The sequence below is a fragment of the Oncorhynchus masou genome, unplaced genomic scaffold (genome assembly GCF_036934945.1).
Source record: "Oncorhynchus masou masou isolate Uvic2021 unplaced genomic scaffold, UVic_Omas_1.1 unplaced_scaffold_9637, whole genome shotgun sequence".
NCBI lineage: Eukaryota > Metazoa > Chordata > Actinopteri > Salmoniformes > Salmonidae > Oncorhynchus > Oncorhynchus masou.
The window spans coordinates 1-6,869 of NW_027016138.1; the positions used below are offsets into that span (position 1 = coordinate 1).

General features: G+C 44.1%; 1 long non-coding RNA gene across 1 annotated transcript; it reads right to left on the reverse strand.

The window, feature by feature from the left end:
* Window positions 1-3,560: 3,560 nt before the first annotated feature.
* Window positions 3,561-6,663, reverse strand: LOC135538427 (uncharacterized). Its single transcript, XR_010455421.1, has 5 exons — window positions 6,560-6,663; window positions 6,343-6,399; window positions 6,168-6,247; window positions 5,646-5,791; window positions 3,561-4,535 (listed from the first exon to the last, which is right to left on the reverse strand). It is a non-coding gene; the product is annotated as an uncharacterized LOC135538427 (long non-coding RNA).
* Between the last annotated feature and the right edge of the window lie 206 nt (window positions 6,664-6,869).

Sequence of the window (6,869 nt, forward strand, 5' to 3'; positions counted from 1 at the left end):
GGCTAATTGATCTTAACCTCTTCCTCAGGCTAATTGATCTTAACCTCTTCCTCAGGCTAATTGATCTGAACCTCATCCTCAGGCTAATTGATCTAGACCTCATCCTCAGATAATTGATCTTAACCTCTTCCTCAGGCTAATTGATCTGAACCTCTTCCTCCAGGCTAATTGATCTGAACCTCATCCTCAGGATAATTGATCTTAACCTCTTCCTCAGGCTAATTGATCTGAACCTCATCCTCAGGCTAATTGATCTGAACCTCTTCCTCAGGCTAATTGATCTTAACCTCTTCCTCAGGCTAATTGATCTGAACCTCTTCCTCAGGCTAATTGATCTTAACCTCTTCCTCAGGCTAATTGATCTGAACCTCTTCCTCAGGCTAATTGATCTGAACCTCTTCCTCAGGCTAATTGATCTTAACCTCTTCCTCAGGATAATTGATCTTAACCTCTTCCTCAGGCTAATTGATCTGAACCTCTTCCTCAGGCTAATTGATCTTAACCTCTTCCTCAGGCTAATTGATCTTAACCTCTTCCTCAGGCTAATTGATCTGAACCTCATCCTCAGGCTAATTGATCTGAACCTCATCCTCAGGCTAATTGATCTTAACCTCTTCCTCAGGCTAATTGATCTTAACCTCATCCTCAGGCTAATTGATCTGAACCTCTTCCTCAGGCTAATTGATCTGAACCTCATCCTCAGGCTAATTGATCTTAACCTCTTCCTCAGGCTAATTGATCTTAACCTCTTCCTCAGGCTAATTGATCTGAACCTCATCCTCAGGCTAATTGATCTGAACCTCTTCCTCAGGCTAATTGATCTTAACCTCTTCCTCAGGCTAATTGATCTTAACCTCTTCCTCAGGCTAATTGATCTAAACCTCTTCCTCAGGCTAATTGATCTAAACCTCTTCCTCAGGCTAATTGATCCAAACCTCATCCTCAGGCTAATTGATCTAAACCTCATCCTCAGGCTAATTGATCTTGTCCTCAGGCTAATTGATCTTGTCCTCAGGCTAATTGATACAGCATGTAAAAGAGAGAGCTAGCTGGCGGCCAACACTAGTTTGATTTCAATCACAAGAAAGTTCTTAATTCAGGAGGCTATGATTGATAAGATAATACATTTAATATTAAGTCATTAGCTCAATTGAGAAATCTAAACCATAGAAACCACACCTTGACAATATGAACACAATAAACCACCTTGGTATTGATGTTCATCAGTTCGTTGTCGGGCATTTCCTACAAGTCGTCGTCTTCTGCTTCACTGAGAAACGAACTATTCAGATAAAGAGGTGAGGAATTGAAACGACCACCCGATTCGGAAATATGAGAGGAGAGAAAGAACCGCCCCCTCCTCCAACACACGTGTCTCCCACATGCAGACCTGTAGCTCCCACTGTGAACGCGTGTCAAACCGGGCCAGCATGTGTGCGATGCGTGAGCAAGAGAGAGTCGGCACTCCATCCGGGTGTGTAAAATAAAAGAGCTTTCTTAACAAGGCAGCCGCTATTTTTAGCTCCTTCAATTATTGGACGCCAGATTCTACTCTCCCTACTTCAAAGCAGTTCTCCCCACTCAGTCCCGACGCTGGGGGAGCTGGAGGGAAAGAAAGAAGGGGTGATGCAGGAATGGAGTCAGGATATATCCCAATGGCACCCTATTCCCTGTACAGAACACTACTTCTGACCACTATGTAGGGAACTGGGTGTCATTCGGGAGACAAAAGAGGGGGAAAAAGAGCACCAAGCAAACCTGACAGGAGAAGAGTGGGGGGGGGAACTCGGGAGAGTGAGAAGAGGGGGAGAGAGGAAGGGACAGAATAGAGAAGGGGGGAGGAGGAAAATATAAAATGTGGAACCCAGATAGCAGGGCCTTAGCTAAAATTAGCTCTCCCTTCCTCCCCTCTCCAGTTGATGAAAGGGTCTGAGCCAGGACTAAACAGAGGGGGAGAGGGAAGGTGAAAAGTGGGAGGAGGAGTCCAGGACAGACCGAGAGGGAGGGAGTGATGAGGAGAGAAGCATAAAGGTGTCTATGCTGCCCTTTTCCACTTGTCCTTCTTTCACTTTGGGTTTAAAAAGACCCACATCGCTCTCTGACTACACACAGAAATGCAAACGATTACTTACAATCTATATAGCGGTCATGTTTTCCTGACAAACACACAACGACTGGACTACCATAAATTCGGCTAGTCTTTCTGTTGCTGTAAGATTCTGTTCACTCTACTCAACAAGCCCTTGGAGAGGCCCTGCTATATGTTGTTCAGTCGAGGCCTCTCCAACAGCTGCCATGTGTTGTTCGTTGGAGGCCTCTCCAACAGCTGCCATGTGTTGTTCGATCGAGGCCTATCCAACAGCTGCCATGTGTTGTTCGATCGAGGCCTATCCAACAGCTGCCATGTGTTGTTCGATCGAGGCCTATCCAACAGCTGCCATGTGTTGTTCGTTGGAGGCCTCTCCAACAGCTGCCATGTTGTGCTGTTCGGTGGAGGCCTCTCCAACAGCTGCCATGTGTTTGGTGGAGGCCTCTTCAACAACCGTTTCATGTCTTCCTCTGCAAGTTTCCATTTTCACTTTGCTGCTGTCATTCTCTCCAAGCTTGGATAGATTAGTTGGTCAAATAGACATCAAAAAGCAGATATTGTTTTTGCTTTGAAGCTAACCCCAACCTTAAGCCATTACGTTAATTCTCCTAACCTGCTACGAAAAGTCAATTCTGACATACTTTGTATACTATAGTATCTCGTCAAAACCCTTTCCAAGGTGCTGAAGAAAAGGGTTAGGGGGAAGCTTGAGAGGCTTCAGAATCATCAGCAACCTAAGCACAAATGTTTGTGTCACCTTTAGATAAAAAGGTCACAGTAATATTTTAGCTAGGAAAATGAAATACATTTAACACACCAATATTATTAAATCTCTATAGAAACCAAGTCAAGCCATTCCTTCCTGTGGTGCTGTGGGTGAAAGGGAGTACGTCACTGCTGTGGAACTGAGCGGATTGGTCAGGTGGAAGCAATATGTTAATATTTATACCCAGCAAATCACAAGGCAGGACGAAGCAATCCACCATAACATGAATATATATTAATTCCTCTCAGATCTACAGGAAACAGTGGGATGTAATTTCCTTCAAGATACCTTACTCTTCCTTTGACAGCAAGGTCACTTGGGCTTCAGAAAACACCAGTTCTTTTACAAAAAAAAGTTAAATCAAATCAAATGAACAAATCCTAGCAAGTGAAGCTCAATACAAGCTAAAACAGGGGGTTGTGTTCAGTTGGTCTTTTCTTTGTAGCAACAATTAATAACAGTACATACCAAGCACCACAAGCTTGGAGGTATGTTTGCTTCCAGCGTTGCTGTTTCCTTCAACCCGAATGCACCCCAGGAGTCTGTTGTGTCTTTTGCATTGATTAACTATATAGGCGATACACCACCAACTATACAGCAGAGAACCTACAACACAGGTCAACTTCTGTATACTGCATAGTGAGGAAAAGCTTTGAAGGACCATTTGGTAGAAAAATACTCAAATAAATTGATCATGTATTCCAATCAGATTTGATTTCCTTTTTTTAATCCAAAAGTTTTTAAATAACATGGGGAGAAATATTTAATAAAAATAAAAGCATGCAAAACATGAATGGAAAACTCAAATTGAGACTCTAAACTCATTTAAATTTAGTAGAAAAGCTACTTGGGAGTTAATTAAAATTGAACTCCCAAGTCCTAAATCTGCCTTGACTGATTCAAAAGACACCCAATGTCCAATAAAACAAAATTACTTTAATAATCATCTATTCGGCGTCACACAGCCTGTTTGCAGAGGAAATAATCTAGTTTTTCCTACTACCTAAAAATTCAGAATACATTGGTTTTCAATGTAATTGTCTTATTTTAACAAGGTTTTACACAAACAAAAGGGCATGGTGGTGGAGACATCAATACAAGTTTGATAAAAAAAAAAATTCAGATGAAAAAATTTGGATTCATACAAAGTAGCGAAGAGAGAAGGCCAATCCAAATCCAAGCTCGATTTTTTTTTAAAGAAATAAAAAGAGAATGCATTTGTCAACAGTTTATAAAACTTTTTTTTTCTTCTGACAAAAATATCAAATCAGGTACAACTTGTCAGTCTCTGGTTCCACAAAAATACTAATAAAAAACTAAAACCACAAGGATCTACTTGAACAATCGCTTCACCAGGCAAGAGTGTGAGGGTGGAAATGTCAGGTAGGAAAGTCCAAATCCCAGTCTCCTTGAAGTGGATTTACTCTGAGGGCAGGAAACGACCAAAAAAACAACAACTTCCTTTGCACAGGTGTTTGGAGGCGGAGGAAAAAGAACAAGTGGACACAGGTTGAGGAGCGGTGGTCATGGAGACCCCCTTGGTTACGGCAGGGATCCTGATGTGCTGCAGTTCAGTGTGTGTAGTGTGTGTGTGTGTGTGATGGTGGACTCAGTAGATTCGGCCTCGACCCCTGCCTCCGAATCCTCTCCCCCGGCCGCCCCTGAAGCCTCCACGCTGCTCTGGAATCACAAGACAGGCACAACAGACAGGGGATCAGTATGAACAATCATCATAAGGGCCAGGAGATTTTCCTGACTGTTAGACCTGGCCAGGAATAACCTCTGGGCCTTACTTTGAAGGGATCCAACAGCCTATAAAAGGAAAAACTAACGGTGTTAATTCATGTGTGTCATAGCTCAAAAGGATTGTAATATGGAGACATTCCCTCCCATTCAGTTGCAGATTTCTCAACTGCTCACATGAAACAGAGGGCTCAGCTTGAAAACAATGCCTGATTTGGGTTAATTAAGCAGTAAGGCACCTCAGGTTTGTGTTATATGACCAATATACCACGGCTTAGGGCTGTGTCCAGGCACTCCGCATTAAGTACAACCTTAGCCGTGGTATATTGGCCATATACCACACCACCTCAGGCCTTATTGCTTACGGCTAAATACCACTGCTAAGGGCTGTGTCCAGGCACTCCGCATTAAGTACAACCTTAGCCGTGGTATATTGGCCATATACCACACCACCTCGGGCCTTATTGCTTATGGCTAAATACCACTGCTAAGGGCTGTGTGACTCTGCGATGTGTAGTGCCTGGACACAGCCCTTAGCCGTGGTATTTTGGCCATATAACACAACCTGAGGTGTCTTATTGTTATTACAAACAGGCTACCAACATAATTAAAGCCGTAAAAATATGTTTTGTCATACCTGTGGTATACGGTCTGTTATACCATGGCTGTCAGTCATTCAGCATTCAGGCCTCAAACGACCCAGTTTATATAACTATCCTTTGAACCCGGTACATTCTAGCATCAAATCATTAGCATGTGCACCTCGGTCACTCAAGTATCCAGAAAGAGGGTACGTGGCACAATACACGGTGGAAGTGAACAATATCCAACACACACATTGGAGAGGCTCAGTAGGCCCCCAAAACATGACCACAGTTCAGTCAGTACATCATCTCTCCCAGAGTGACTAAGTTACACCAAGATCATTCTACTTATGTAGAAGAGACAAAACGTCAGACAATATGAGAAAAACATATGTCTGCGCAACGTCGGTCATCCACCCGGTGCCCCTAAAAGCCCAGCTATGGCTCAGTGTGCCACCCTCACCGTTAGAGAAGTTGCCGATGGTGGCGCTGTACTTGCCACTGGGGGGGTTGTAGATCTGCCGTGCATCCCTCCGGGGCAGGGGGGGGGACAGCTGCTTCTTCATGGTACTGCCTGCACCCATATCCTCCCCGGACGGGCGCTTCAGACTGTGGTGGGCAAAGGTCACAGTGTTATGACCCCAGGTGACCTGATCTAATGGTGTTTTATATCTGAAGATTTGCCACTAACAAGTTGATCGTGTCCCTGTATAATGTATTACAAATCCATTCATCAGTCATTGATATGGGCAGGTCCGTTGAGATGAGACTGAATCCCATGAATGAACATTACACTCCAATTTACAAAACAGACGGCCTGGCACTGAACTCCCCCTGACGGACTACTTTTGGAGATCTGAAAACATCTGACCCAGTTAGATTTTTGACAGCGTAATGCATCTTTAAGACTGTTAAAGAACACCTCGCCAGAAACCCGATATTCTGGGTCACCAGATTCCCCGTGACAACATTGAAAGAGGCTTACGCTACAGTCTCAGCCTTCTGGACAGGCTTCCAGGACAGCGTGACACTGCTCTTGTACGACGGTGGGTTGTGGAAGAGATCCTGCAAAGAAAGGGAACAGTAATGAGAATGTCAGCTAGTGTTTCAGGGTCGACCAAGTGCGTTTCAGGGTCGACCAAGTGTTTCGAACGCCTCACCTTGATCAGAACGTTGATGTTGTTGGTGATCTTCAGAGCCACCACTTTGATCTTGTTCTGAGATGGAAAGAGAATATAACCATCAGGGAATACTCACAATAGAAAAGCGGTCTACAGCGCTTCATTGAAATCAGAACAACTGTGAGGCTTGTCAAGAAGAAACAAAACTAGTGACTTATCATTGGAGACCAAAACAACAGCCATAATACATAGCTACCTCTTCGGTCTTCAGTGCGTCTCAGTCTTGCCTTGCAGGGCAACTCGCAGCTGGCGAATGTACACCTGCAGCCCTCTGGCGAAGTACTGTAATCTGGAGGCAGGAGAGAAATAACAAACTTGGGTTATACACCTTTCAAACCAAGACATTTTTTCTCGCCCTCTTCAGCATCCCACCAACTTTTAGTTATATATTTCCGCCAACCGACCTAGTAATGATCTCGGGAAAGTTCAGCGTACGGCCGAGTATGAACCGTAGACGTAATGCTTCGGCGGTATTGGCACGCTCTTGGTGGTTGCTAGGCAGCTAA